Genomic DNA, 15,878 nt, shown 5'->3' with positions numbered 1-15,878 from the left:
ATAGGGGTATGGGTATCTTCGGGGATGTTAAGTACAACGAAGTCAACGGGAATAAAGAACCTCCCGATCTTAACATGTATGTCTTCTATGACACCTAGTGGCCGTAATATACTATGGTCGGCCATCTGAACAGTCATATTTGTGCAATTAAACTTGGTCAAACAGAGTCTCTTAGCCAGAGACATCGGTAAGACACTCACGCTAGCGCCAAGATCGCATAACGCGTTATCAATCAAGTGGTTGCCAATATGACACGGAATCGAAAAACTACCCGGGTCTGACTGTTTGGGAGGTAACTTATTCTGAACTAGGGCCGTCCCTACCTCGGTCAAAGCTACTGTCTCATGGTCGTTAATGTGCCTCTTACGTGATAGAATTTCTTTCATAAATTTAAGGTAAGAGGGTACCTGTGTCAGCAATTCGGCGAATGGCACAGTGACTTGCAAGCTTTTCAGGAGTTCGGCAAACTTGCCGAATTGTTGATTAGCCTTACTACTCTGCAAACGCCTTGGGAAGGGCACGGTGATGGGTATCTCGAGCCCTTTATTCCTCTCTTCCAATGTATCAGCGGGATCAAGCTCTAAATCCTTCGATCGAGAATTCTTTCCTCTCGAACGAGGTCTTTCAAGCGATGTTTCACTTGATCGAGCACTAGCAGGCTCTCGATCAAGGTCTTCTTTGTCAGCAGCACTCGATCGAGTAAAAATATCACTTGATCGAGTAGAATCTTCAACAAAATCATTCGATCGAGCACTTTCATTTACTCGATCGAGCTCTTCTTTTTCCTGTTCACTCCATCGAGCAGAAATTCCACTCATTGAGTCCTTTCTTCAGCATTTTTACTCGATCGACCCCCAGAAATTAGTCGATCGAGTACTTTCTTTGTCGTCAGCTCTTTTTCTTCAACAAAACACTGTTCATCAGCATTAATTACATTCCTCGGGTCTGATTTCAGCAATTCTGGTTCCTCATATGAACGGTCGCTCCTCATATTAATTAAATTTACCGTTTTATGTGGATTCTTATCAGCTTGTGACGGTAAATGACCCTGCTTCCTCGTAGATTGGTTCGCGGCTAACTGGGCAACTTGAGTTTCAAGTGACTTGATGGATGCATCTTTCTGTTGGTCACTTAGTTGCCATTGCTTTGTCAAAGACTGCAGCATTGTCTTTAACTCAGATAACTCGCTTACCCCACCTGAGGATGATGCACCTTGATTAGGTGTAGGAAAGGAAGGAGGCTTCTGAAAGCCTTGTTGAGCCTTATGAGGAGGGACATATGGCTGCTGATGCTGCTGCGGAGGGGTAGGATTGAGCACATTTTGACTGGTCCACCTCAAATTGGGATGGACTGCCCCTTGATGATTGTAATAAGAACCCCCTCCTTGCTCGTATTGTTGAAAAGCAAGGACCTATTCTTTCTCTGTAAGACAGCCAACAACAGTGTGATCGTCGTTGCTCCCACACCTCTCATATATGACGGTTTCTCCTCTAGTAAGCAAATGAACCGTCTGAGGCTCCCCAGCAGAATGCAGCTCCAACTTATCAAACCTAGCATTCATGGCTTCCAGCTGAGCCACAACTTGCTTATCGACTGCATGAACTGTTCTAATACCATCCCTCGGGTTCCCATACTCAGCACAGTGGGTCGCCATCTCTTCAATAAGGGCCCATCCCTTATCATTGTCAGTGTTCTTTTGGAATCTTCCGTTGGATGATGCATCAAGTATGGCTCTGTGATCATCGTACAATCCATTGTAGAACTGATTGGACAGAAACCACGGATAAAAACCATGGTGAGGAAGAGACCTCACCAACCTCTTGAAATGGCACCATGCTTCATAGAAAGTTTCATCAGGTGCGTGCTTGAAACTAGTGATTTTTGTCCTCAGCTGATTAGTGCGCTGCGGAGGGAGATCTCTTATAAAAAGCAAGAGCAAGGGTCTCCCAGTTTGTGATCCCCGCGGCCGTACAGTCCAAGTCAGTCAACTACTCCCTGGCTGAGTCAGTCAAAGAAACATGAAACAACACCTCCTTAATCTTGTCTTGAGTTACCTCCTTTGTGGCAGGGATAGTAGAACAGTAGTCCATAAAGACCTCCATATGCTTCCTCGGGTCTTCACCTGCCACACCCCTAAAGAGATTTCTCTCCACCAGATTGATATAGGATGGACGGATGTCAAAAGTGATACCATCCTCAGTCTGGAGATTGAAACCTTTGGGAATAGATGATGCTTTAGGCTCCGAATGACTGGCAATGTTCGGCATCTTTACTGGTTGGTTTACAGAACTGAAAGTATCTTCTTCAAAAGATGGATTTTCTATAAATAGGAAATGCGGAAGCTCTGGTTCGAAAGTACTCAAGTCTTCCTTTCGTGATTCTCTTTGCAGACGGAGTCTATGCCTGAACAGTCTCTCTAGCTCAAAATCAGCTGAAACTAACTCCAACCTATGTGACCTGGGCATACACAATACTGAAAGAAAATGAATAAGAACTGCCTCAAAGGAATAAGAATTCCCTGAGACAGATAAAATAAACGAGACAAAAACAGATAGGGCAATTGTCTTCCCGGCAACGACGCCAAAATTTGACAGGGCTGTTGTATACCTATCAAAAATAACTAATTAAACTAACTATATAGCTAGGGAAGTCAGGTCGATCTCCTCAGGGAGGCAAGATATTTGTAAGAGTCCAGTTATTTGGTCACAAATGGGGGGTTTGTAAATGGTTTTCTAAACTAAAAGATTTAAAGGAAGAGAAGGAAGGAAAGAGCAATAAGGACAGAAAATGAGAATAAACTATCAATAGAGAGGGAACATGTCAGGATTTCGGTTCACTACGGTAGTCCAGTGACTCAACTGTAAACAACTTAGATAAATTACTACGAGACAGATATGGAAAAGTCCTTCTGGTCCACTTTCTACCCTAGATTCCCACTAACTTAACTTCCGTCCTCGTCAGGGTAGTCTACTGTTCATAGCAGGCTTATTTAGTCCAATCTTCCGATCCAGGATTAAATTTAACCAGATTAAAAGGGTAACTCAGAAGCATGCACTCAACTAAGTCGGTAAATACAGTTATATTGCTATGGGGACAGAGTCTCACAATTAATTCATCTAACCTATTTACTATATCGTCACATTTCTACCATAGATCCCCTAATCCTAACATGAAACAAATTAGCTACTCATGCTATTAATATTGTCAAAACTAATAACAAAGAATAAACCAACATTAAACATAATGAAACAATAATTAAATTGCATAAAAGATATTAGGGCAGAAAATTAAAGGAACAAAACGAGTAATTAAGATGAATAAATGAAAGATTAAGAATAAAAGAGAGTAAGGGATTACAATCGCAAGAATCCGGCGTAAAGAATAACTAAATCCGAGCGAGAAAATCCGAAAGCAGAAGTTACAGTGAAAGAGAGAAAGCAACGTAGTGTTTACAGTGAAAGATGAATGATAAGATAAAAACTCTGAATGCCAATGACCTAGTTATTATCCGTTTAAATAGAAAAATTACTAAGTCCATAAGCTAAAAACAAGTTCACGGACTAATTAAAGCCCATGAAAGACAAAACCACTCGATCGAGCAGTTTGAAACAGCTCGATCGAGCACTTCTCCAAGTAATCTACTCGATCGAGTAACTCCTAATTCCAGCACTTTTTGATCGAGTAATATACTACTCGATCGACCATTTCCAGCCATAGAAACCACTCCATCGACCAATAAAATAGCTCGATCGAGTATTCTTCCTCCGAAACAGCTCAAACTCGTGACCGACTGCTCCGTAGACCGTTCCTTCACGCATCCCAATGCAATATCTCACTCTGAAAATCCCGTCTCTTCAAAATGCATGCAAAAAGGGACGAAAATGGTACGATTCCACTACTTTTACGTTCATTCCTACAAAATGGGTAAGACGAACCAAAGTAGCCAATTCGGGGCAAAATGCAATATAAACAATACGAAAGTACATAGAAATACGTGCTAAAATAGGCTAAAAAGACTATACAAAATGCACGTATCAGTATTGAATGGTATTCCTGTGTCGCCCCATGCTCCGGTTGTTTCACATTTATTTTTTTAAGAAGATAGTATAATCTTTACGCGTGTAAAGGAGTATGAGATTGCCGTTGTTCGGAATGTTCTCCATGATTACGAGATTGCGTCGGGACAGTAGGTTAGTCTTGAGAAAATAATTGTTTCTTCTAGTCGTGGCACTTCGACGGAGGGTAGAAAATGAGTCCTTGGGGTTTTTAATGTGCGGGAAGTGGAAGAGCAAGAGCCTTATTTGGGTTTTCCAACGGTGGTTGGGAGATCGAATAAAGTGATTTCAAAGGTTATTTGAGACAAGATTAGCAAAAAGTTGCAGGGATGGCTGGGTAAGCTACTCAGTAAAGTGGGGAAGGAGATACTCATTAAAGCTAAAGCCCAAGCAGTTCCTACTTTCGCGATGAGTGTGTTTAGGCTACCAGCTAATTTTTGCAATAAACTTCGCTCTCTTGTCTCTTAATTTTGGTGGGGATCGGATAATAGAAGGAGGAAGATACCATGGGTGGCGTGGAGTAAGATGTGTCGGCATAAGAGTCATGGAGGAATGGGCTTTGCTGGGAAACCATGTTTGGAGATTGATGACTGACGATGATTGCTTGATGACTAGGGTGATGCGGGGTAAGTACTTCCACGGGAAAGGATTTATGGAGGTGGAGCTTGGCTCGAATCCAAGTTATACTTGGCGCGGGATTTGGAAGCCGAGGGAGGTGATTAGGCTTGGGGCTAGGAGGTGTATAGGAGATGGGTTGAGTATGAGGATTTGGGTCGATCCATGGATATCTGGTATGAGTTCGATGAAGATCATTTCACGGAGAGGCACTGCGAGCTTGGATATGCGTGTGGCCGAGCTTTTGAATAAGGATTGAGATGGCTGGGACGTGGATAAGGTATGTTCTTTATTCCTTCCTTTTGAAAGTGTTCGTGTGTTACGTATTTATATTAGTGATTTTAAGCCAGCTGATGATTGGTGTTTGGAGCGAGAGAAGTACGGACACTATACACTTAAGTCGGCCTATAGGCTTTTAACGAAGGAGAGTACTCGTGATGAGGCGGGTCAGTCACACTACGAGAAGGAGAAGTGGCTTTGGAGTAAAATTTGGAAACCCCCAGTTTTACCCCGAGTCAAAGTGTTCTTTTGGCAGCTATGTAATGAAGCGATAACTAACAGAAAGAATATTGCAGCTCGTATAGAATTGATGGATAATTATTGTCCTCGTTTTTTAAACTGTGTGGAGACATGTCTCCACGTAGTTCGAGATTGTGGGTGGGTGGAAGTGATATGGGAGGGTTTGGGGGTGGAGGTGGTACCTGAGGCAGGGTTTGAGAGGGTGAGGGAGTGGGCGGAGGAGGTTATGTGAGGTTTGGATGAGAGGGAGTGTGGGTTGTTCATGACCAGGTGTTGGGTTATTTGGGATAGGAGAAACGAAGCCGTGTTTGACAATGGCAAGTGGCATGGGGAGGAGGTGATGCGTGCATTTTATATAGGCATTTTGTACATCATTTGCACGCATTCCAATGCATTTTGTGTAGTGTTTAGCTACAAATGTCTTCGAAATAGTCTACTTTGGTTTTTCTTGTATTATTTGCAGGTATGAACCGGAAAGGAGCATAATCAAGCATAATACATGTCCCTATGCATGCATTTATGAGATGAGTTGAGTCGGAGCTTGGAAACTACTAATTGTGATGAGCAAGGAAGTAAGATAGCTAGGCGAGCAAAGGAAGAACTTCAAATTACTAGTGCCTAATTTGAAGAGCCATATCTTAAGTTATACAACTTATTTTTAGGTGATTACAATTGTAGATGAAAGCTTGTCCTCTTAGCTTTCCAACGCCACCGGAAACGCTTTGTTTGCGCAAGTAACGAAGAAATGGCAGCCGTTTGAAGTTCAGTGCACGAAGCAGGAATTATGCGCTGGAAACACTCGATCGAGTAGAATAGTGTTCGATCGAGTAGTTTAAGTCCTCGATCGAATAGCTTATTTTAGATAGTGTTCGATTGAGTAGGTTTTCTACTCGATCGAGAGGGTTTGCTATAATTTACTCGATAGAGGAGTTTTAAAGTACCCAATCGAGTACTTTTCTATCTGCCGCAATGTTTTAATATCGTTTAGGTTAATAATTATTTTTCCTATAAATAGGAAAGACATAATTAGGTTTAAAACTCTCTTTTTCTCTCTTCTCCTCTTTTTCTCTTTTTCTCCCTTTTGTAACCTGATACTGTTGCTCTCTTTTCTGGATCTTAATAAGTAATTCTCTCTTTACTCTCTTTAATTTGCAATGTTCTTTATTTCTTCATCTTTTGTTTTTGTTATGTTTATTCATAGCTAAATTCTCTTATGTTAGGATTAGGGGAGCCATGGTAGTAAAGTAACGATGTTGTAAATAGGCTAGACGATTTATTTGTGAGAATCTATCACCATAGCAATACAACTGTAATCTGTTTAGTTGAGTGCACACTTATAAATAACTTTAATTTGGGTAACTTTGTTCCTGGATCGAAAGATTGGAATGAACAGACCTGCTATGAACAGTAGACTACCTAATAAGTGTGAAATTTAAGTTAGTAGTAGTTTATGGTGGATAGCGGACCGAAAGGACCTTTCCCTTGCCCTTCTCATAGTAGACTGTCTAGGCTATTTATGACTGAGTTAGTAAACTGCCATGGTGAACTGAAATCCTGACATACCTCTCTTTATCTGATCACACCTTAGCTTTTCTTGCTTTTATTTCTCTTTGCCTTACTTCTCTTGCCTTAATCACTTTTAGTTAGAAATCATTTAAAAACCCCCAATTGTGACCGTAGACAGACTAGAATTAACAAGTAGATAGTGACCGTCTCCCTGTGGTGATCGACCCTACTTACCACTGACTTCTATTAGTAGTACTTAGGTATTTATTTTTGGTACTAAAAGACGGTATCAGGAGGCCATACGGCGATCGAGGGAGATTATTTGGGAGATGAAGAGGGGCTTTAGATGATGGTGTGGTGGGTACGAGGAGTTGTGATGGGGTTGATGGTGGCCGGGGCTGGATGAGGCCGAGGGAGGGGTGCGTTAAAGTCAATGTTGATGCGGGTGTCGTTGAGGGTGTGGGTACGGGGTTGGGGGTCATTTGTAGAAAGGCCTCAGGTAGTGTGTAGTGGGGGGTTGTGGTCTAAGATGTACGAGTTATGACACCCGTGTTGGCCGAAGCTTTGGCGGTGTTGTAAGAACTTAAGGAAGCTAAGCGAGTAGGTGTCCTTTCTGTTGTGGTCGAGAGTGATTGCCGTGGTATGGTTGATGACCTGAAGAATCGTCACAGCGGGCGCAACGAGCTGTTTCTTATTTATAAAGACATTTTGGATATTTGTAATTGTTTTCAATTTGTTTCTTTCGCTTTTGTTGTAGAAACTTTAACAGAGTTGCGCATGCACTAGCTCACGTGATGCCATCGGTAGCTGGTAGACGTAGTTGGCATGGCGATCTTTCGAATTGGTTGATGTCTTTGGTACGTGATGATTTAATAGTAAGGAATTAACCCTTGCTAGTTTTATTTATCAAAAATAAATAAATTTTTGTAGAAAAAGGAAGGGTTATTTAACAATAATACTCCGAACTATTGGTGGTCTTCTTAAAATACTCCGAGCTTTAGTTTAACTCATAATAATCTATACAATTGCCCCCATCTTCTCGTATGGCACTTGGGTCATTTATAACCTATAAAATCTGGTAAAAAAAGTTATTGTGTGAGGGTGGGTCCCATTAACATCACTACATACCAAAACTACTGTCCTCTTATTCTCCATTGACACCATAACAACCGTATAAACCAATTTCTAGCTACCAATAACCAGCTACGGAACACACCACCACCATTAATACACATCTACACCCTCGCTTTAACGCACGACCCACGCCACACTTAACCACCGAGTGCCCCATTCACACCTTGTTTCGATCTCCACCACTATGGCCACCACCACAATAAAACAGTTGGAAATCAGTCGGAAGTAGTATCCTTCGCGACAGAATATCGGTCGGAATTTAAGTAGGAAATGAACCGCAAACAAAAAATTCATTTAGCACGCCCCTAGTTACTGGAATCGGTAGGAAACAAAAAATAGCGGTCGGAAAATCATTCCGACCACTTTAAGAATAGTCGGGAATGAATGGTTTTCTAGTATTGATACGCTAATACCCATCAACCGCTGTTTCAATTAATCCCTAGATAGACATTCACATCGCGTATGTTTCTTCACCACTATCACACCATTATTCACGCTACCAACACGACCCAATATCGAACCACACCCTCGCCTCCTTTTCTTCTTTGCCTCATCTTTCTTTGCCATCTGTAAAACAAAAGGTAACAGCCTGCTTTGCCTTCTTGTCTTCGACTACTGAAACTCCGGTCTCGTGCTTCTCAGGTGTTCACTTTCAATTCGTCATCGTCGTCGTCCACTCCTCCAATTAGGTAAACCCTAGATTCCCAAATTAATTTGGGGTAAATGTTAACTTGGGGTTTTGGGTTGTGAAGGTTGTGATGTTGGTTACGTGGTGATAGATAAGGGTTAGGTGGGCTATGGAGAAGAGATAGGAGGAGGGTGATCTGCTGAAAAGGTAGACGATCATCCAGTACACCATGAGAAGAGGAGGGCAATAGTATGTTATATTGTGAGTTAAATTGAAGTGTGGAGTATTTTGGGAAGACCACCAATAGTATGGGGTATTCTTGTTAAATAAACCAAAAAATAAAGTCTTCCTAGGATTTCTATGGGAGTTTTATCAAAGTCCAATCTTTACTTCTTCCTTATTATTCAAGGCTGATCTCTACATCTCGTGTATGAGTTTGTACTACAACTCTTTTCTTCTCTTACTTATGATCGATGTTTATAGTTGTGTTAGGGTTTGGTCTCATTTAGGGTTAGGTTTTTAGAGTTTTCTTATTTGGTGATATTGTTATTATTTGTTGCGGGATTTTTTTGGGTGGACTTCGAAGGGAACCTGAGTGTTGTAGTAAGGGGAAAAGGGTGATGGGGTAGAGTCCGGATAGTGGCGGTGTAGTGTTTGACTGGCATGTCGGAGGGGAGGAGGTGCAAGAGGTCCAGACGGAGATGATTATTATTGGGAAAATTTGGGCATCGAAAACAATCAATGTTCACGTAACTATTGATATGATGCTAAGGTTATGGAGCCTAATAAAGGGTAAAGTGTTGGGTAACGTTCTGGATGCTAGGGAGAAGACTTTCATATTTCATTTTGAGGAGGAGCGGGATAAGATAAAGGTTCTTGAAAGGCAACAATGGCACTTCGATAAGTTTGCATGGTGCTTTAATAAACCTAATCTAGAGGGTATGTAGGATGACCGATACTCCGCTTTATCGTCTTCCTATATGGGCACATATATATGATCTTCTTATCAAAGGTCGTATGAATGAAGATAATTTACGGAGGTTAGGGGAGCAGATGGGTAATACGTTGTGAAAGATGAGTCTTCTTTTTCGGAGAAGGAAAGGGCGGTTCGTTTACGTATATTGCATGATATTTGTAAGCCGGTTTGATCATCTACTGAGATCTATATGCCTAATGGTAAGGTTTCTTTTTTTTATGTGAAGTATGAGAAGCTGCCACTGTTCTGTTATAGGTGTTGGGTGTTGGGACATGGTGAGAAGGATTGCGAGGATGGACCTTATGAAGAAGACGAGCTCAAATATAATGAGGGATTGCGGGCGTCGCCATGGAAGGTAGGATAGGCGGGTGTGACCTAGGGGTGTAGAGCTGGTAGGGATTTGAAGCCGGAATTTGAAGCGGAATATTCGCGAAGTGAGAAGGAGATGATTGAGAAATTACGAAGAATTGCCTTATCAAATAAAGTTGAACAAATCAGGGGAGGGATAAGGAGGAGGAGAGCATTGTTATGGAGCAAAGAGGAAGGGTGATTGAGGTGGGTGCCAGGATGGAAAGGGAGGGGGGTTTCATTCGAATGTTACCTGGTGATAAAGGTTTGCTGCCACCGGGGGGAACAAATATGAATATTATGTGGCCTTGGGTTTGTATATGGGATTTTAATGAAATTTGTTTTCAACGGAGTTAATAGGAGGGTTGCGGGCTCAGTCGTACTTGAATAATTTCCGTGATGCTGAGGATGAGTGTCGGTTAAGAGATGTAACCTATGAAGGTTATGACTTCACGTATGATAATGGGAAAGTGGGGGATGACAATCGGCAGAGAAGGATTGATCGTGTGATGGTGAATGAACCGTGGAGTGAGCTGTTTCCGTTTGCTAGACTGAAGCATTTGGGTAGCGAATGGTCGGATAATTGTCCTAGTAAACTTATTTTGAATTGCCGTGCTGAGAATACATGAGGCCAGCCTAAGTTGTTTCGATTCGAGGAAATATGGGTAGGTGAAGATAGGTGCGAGGATACTATTAATAATTCTTGGGGAGGGGGTGACAGGGAGCTGTTTTCGAACCTTAGGAGGTGTGGTGAGGAGCTGAATAAGTGGAAGGGTGTTAGCATTGGTAAAATAATGAGGGATATTAAAAAAAATTGGAAGAAATTGACGGGGCTTAATGTGGGGCCGAGGACGAGGAAGGTCGTGGCGGAGAGAAAGTGGGTAGTGAAGGAATTTAATGGTTTGTTACGTAAAAAAATTTTCTGGTGCAAAATATTTTGTGCATTATGGCTCAAGGAGGGTGATAAAAATACTACTTTTTTCCATAAAAAAGCGGGGGTGCGGAAGAAGAATAATTTTATTGCATCCATTATTGATGATACGGGTCAGGTGAGGGAAGGTGATCATGCGGTGGCAGGGCTGATGAATAAATACTTTCAGGATCTATTTTCAATTTCTAATCCGCAGCTTAATGATGGGTTCTTTGATAGCGTGGCTGGTATGGTGACTCCGAGTATGAATGAGATCCTCCGGAAAAATTATAGTGAACATGAGGTGACAAAAGCCATTTCACAGATGCACCCGCTGAAAGTATCTGGGCTAGACGGTATGAATGTTCTCTTTTATCACACTTATTGGCATATTGTTGGCCTGCTTGTTCTTTTCCAGGCTCTCCATCTGCCCAGATCTGTCTTCATACCGCCGTAGAGTATCCCTCACATGGGCCGCTTCCACTGCATTTGCACGAGTAATAACAATACTATCGTCGGCAAAGAAAAAGGTGAGAAACCATAGGTGCCCGAGGCAAAACCCGAACTCATATGCCTTTGACATATCCAATTTCAGCGCCATGTGCCCCTCCCCTTGTCAAGAATTTTTTCATATAATGAAATAATTCAAAAGCCACCAGCACATTGTCCCTTATTAGCCTCCTCGGGGTGAAAGCAATCTAATTCTCGAATACTATATCCCCCAGGAAAACCTTTAGTCCATTAGCAAGCACTTTAGAGACCAACTTATACACTACCTTACAAAGACTAATCGGTCTGAAATCCAGCATTTTGTCAAGAGCTTTCTTTTTGGGTATAAGCACAATGAAAGTCTTATTAATCTCCTCGGGAATCGGACCCCAACGGAGAATATTAAGCACAGTATAATTTTGTTTAACAAATGCAAAGGGAGCCGAAGAGGGTTGAGCTGGTGGGGTTACTTGGGGTCCGGGTTCTTAAGGAGCAAGAGAGATATCCCTGTCTTCCAATGGTGGTAGGTTGTTCAAAGAGCAATATTACTAATACTGTTCGTGATAAATCGTCTAAGAAATTGCATGGCTAACGGGAATTATTACTCGAAAGCGGGACCGAAAATCTTGATAAAGGTTGTTGCCCAATCAATCCCAACATTTGCAATGCGTGTATTAAAATTACCGTATAATATTTTTGATAGTTTACGATCCATGATATCGAGATTTTGGTAGGGTGCCAAGGATAGGAAGCATAAATTTTCTTGGATTGCTTGAAAAAAATTGTGTGCGCCGAAGTGCTACGGAGGGTTGGGTTTTCGGGATTGACATAAGTTCAATATGGCGCTTCTCGGTAAGCAAGCATGGAGGTTAATTACGAACAGGGCGTGTCTTATGGCTCGTGTTTTATTCTGGAAGTACTGTTCGAATGGCGCTTTTATGGATGCGGAGCTCGGTCATAATCCTAGCTATACTTGAAGGGGGATTTGGGAGGTTAGGGAAATTGGATAAAATTTAAATAAATTTCGGGTTTAGCAATTAAAATCATGATAATTAAATTTATATTCCAAGAACAAATATGGAATTAAATCAAATTTGCATTTTCAAATCTTTAAAATAGGTAAGGTTTTGTAAAAGTAACATCAACTTTTAACAACGAATAAAATGGTAGCTTGAAATATTTAGAAATTGTATGAAATGAAAAGCAATTTAGACAACATAAAAACAAAGTATGCTAAGAAGATTCAAACTTAACTAATCAAAAGAGCTATGATGAACTTCCTAAGGTAAGAATTGAAGTCAAATCAATAAGGATGTCAAGGGTAGAGTTTTTATAGGTCACTAGCATCAAACTTAAAGGAGGAGCAAGATGAAGCGAGGAAAGGAGCTATGAACGGTAACGCTTAGGATTAAAGAAGAAAGGAGATTAGACAACAAGGAAACGCCAGGTACTCAAATCTCAAACAACAACATCAACGTAAGCGGTTCCGAAAACTTTTTAACAACAAAACTTATAATCGCAACACTCCCAAGGATTTCCTCAAAACACTCATGTTACTTCATCCTAATATATTCCCTGAAACAAGGTACTCCACTATAGTGTGATCTCATCACTCCAAATCCTCAAACATCCGCAAACAACTTCCACAAGATCTAGGTCGAGATTTCCAACAAAGTTATACTCATATCCAACTAGTGTCAACAATGGGTTTCTCAAAATGGTAAAACCCTCAATCAAGGATCCTAACTCCAAGCTCTAAATTCCTGGAAACGGTTCCTCAAATATTGCACAAGGTTCTCATTTCAAAACAAGGTAGCAACATGTCAACCCAAAGTCTTCTTTCATGAAAGTTCATCCTACTACACATTCTTTTGAGAAAGATGCATAATCACCCAAGTTTGAAAAATCAATAGGATCTCGAGTCCTTCCATCCTATTACTTATTACGGATTCCCAAAAGCAGAACTACACTCAACTACAACATCATCCCATCATCTCAAGTACTCAATACCACCACAAAGTTTCTAAAACCATAGGGTCAACAAAGACTTCTCAACAATGTAGCTTATTCTGACTACACTTCCCAAGCCTTTCAAATCCCAAACATAAAAACCAAAGCCAAGTTCTATAACCTTAGTGACAAATGCCACTCACACTTGACAACACAAAATTCACCAATCAAATATACTCACTTTATCAAGGAACTAGGTATAAGAATTACTAAGTATGTCCCATCACACTACCTAAGTCTTTCCAACATCACAACCTCTCAAAACCAGGGTTAAGGTTCAGACATAAACAATCTTCTCAAAAGTCGAATTTTCCAACCAAGGTCAACATTCCTCAAAAGAAAGAGTACTATTAAAAAGGCGTTAAGGGAGGATAAGTAAGGAACAAAGGACAAGTTAGGAGGGTACAAGAGTAACTTTCAAGGAAAGAGAAAAGAGAGTTTAGAAGAAGAATAAGCACCAAGAGATAAAGAATAAGGTAAGGTACACAAAGAATGAGAAACATCTTCGAGGAAGTAGAAGCATTCTTCAAAGGTAAACAAATCTTCAGTCCTCGGCAATAGGCACCAAATCTTGATCTTCACGTTGGTAGGTTTACGGTTATTGATCCAAGGCACAACAAATATTACATGGCAATCAACAAACATGTTAGAACCTAACAAAGAGCAAACACACTACAGACTACCACCTTAGGTTCTTAAGTCTACCCATCTCTCATTCGTTATTCAAGGTTAAGTTCAAAATAAATTCGGGGTACACGTGTGTGCGTCGGGAGCAACATAGGCTCTGATACCAACTGTGACACCTCGCGATAAAGCGGAAAATATAACTAATAAATTAAAGCGGAAATTTATGATATTTTTAAAATTTTTTACTACTAGTTAAAGATTAACATGCGGGTGCCAAAAATAAACTGAAACAAGTACTACAATAGACAAACTTAGGTTATTACAACCCAAGTCTAGAAGGCGGGAAAAAGATATCACACGAATAAACAAATAAAGGGTTTCTAAACTAGCAAACTAAGGTCGAAGAGTTTAGTTCTCGCTAGCCCACACGTCTTCCCCACGTAAGCATCTGCACCACCTGTCATTCATGTAAACATGAACGCCACAGTCAGTGGGGAGTAACTCAAGGTTCTCCCAGCCACAAAATGTCGAAACACAGATGAAAAAGAACATATTAGAACATCGTGAATATAACTATTTGATGCAAGCACTCGGACATGAGACTAACATTCAAAACATGCGTAGTCAATCATAAATAAGGCATATGATACATTCAACTTTGAAAACCAAACAACATACAATATATAAAATGGGACTACTAACATCACATAATAAGCAAAGTACCCGGCTCAGAGGCTACCTTTAAAGCATGTCCGAGACACAAGTCCTTAAGTACCTTGGCTCAGCGGTTACCTTTAAAACATGTCCAAGGCACGACCTCTAAAGTATCTGGCTCAGCGGTTACCTTTAAAACATGTCCAAATACTACAAACAAGTGCCCGACTCAGAGGTTAACTTTAAAACATGTCCGAGGCACAACACATAAAGTATCTGGCTCAGCGGTTACGTTTAAAACATGTCCAAATACTACAAACAAGTACCCGACTCAGAGGTTACCTTTTAAACATGTCCGAGGTACAACAAACAAGTATCTGGCTCAGCGGTTACCTTTAAAACATGGCCAAATACAACAAACAAGTGCCCGACTCAAAGGTTACCTTTAAAACATGTCCGAGGCACAACAAACAAGTATCTGGCTCAGCGGTTACCTTTAAAACATGGCCAAATACAACAAACAAGTGCCCGACTCAGAGGTTACGTTTAAAACATGTTCGAGGCACAACAAACAAGTATCTGGCTCAGCGGTTACCTTTAAAACATGGCCAAATACAACAAACAAGTACAACAAACAAGCACAACAAACAAGCACATAGAACGGGATTATTAATGTCACATTCATACTTATGGCTTGCATCTCACCATAAGTACGGATGGGAACATCAATCCCGAAGACCTTATCGCAACTAGAGGGCATATGGCTCACCCCTAGTATCCGATAGGACCGTGACTCAGGGACGGGATAATTAATGTCACATTCATACTTATGGCCTGCATCACCATAAGTACGGATGGGAACATCACTCCCGACAAATCATATCGCAACTAGAGGGCCTCTGGCTCACCCCTAGTATCCGATAGGACCAAGACTCAGGGACGGGATGATTGATGTCACATTCATACTTATGGCCTGCATCACCATAAGTACGGATGAGAACATCACTCCCGACGAATCATATCGCAACTAGAGGGCCTCTGGCTCACCCCTAGTATCCGATAGGACCAAGACTCACACAACCGAACAATATTAGGCATTATCTAGAGGACGACTCACTACAAGTAACTACTTATAATAAATATCTCATACTTGTATTATATTACTAAACATTCCATTTTATAATTTAACATGCCGGTTAAATAAAATATAATAAGTGATAATGAATAATTTACGTTATGTGAAATCTACACAATAAGATGTGACCAACTTAAGTGACTCAATTATGAGTCCAATAAACAAATTATGAGGAGTCCAACAATGAATTAAGGTGAGCCCAACAAATTAAATGGGTTCAACTAAATTAACAAGGCAAATCCAACCACCTTAATAAGATAAGCCCAATTACA

General features: G+C 40.9%; 1 non-coding gene across 1 annotated transcript; it reads left to right on the top strand.

Annotated features, from left to right (window-relative positions):
• The first annotated feature begins 1,787 nt into the window (after window positions 1-1,787).
• LOC141635791 (small nucleolar RNA R71) lies at window positions 1,788-1,893 on the top strand. Its single transcript, XR_012540451.1, has one exon. It is a non-coding gene; the product is annotated as a small nucleolar RNA R71 (small nucleolar RNA).
• Window positions 1,894-15,878: the final 13,985 nt, after the last annotated feature.

The sequence above is a fragment of the Silene latifolia genome, chromosome Y (genome assembly GCF_048544455.1).
Source record: "Silene latifolia isolate original U9 population chromosome Y, ASM4854445v1, whole genome shotgun sequence".
NCBI lineage: Eukaryota > Viridiplantae > Streptophyta > Magnoliopsida > Caryophyllales > Caryophyllaceae > Silene > Silene latifolia.
The sequence above is the reverse complement of the archived record's forward strand: the minus strand, read 5'-3'. Positions and strand labels throughout refer to the sequence as shown.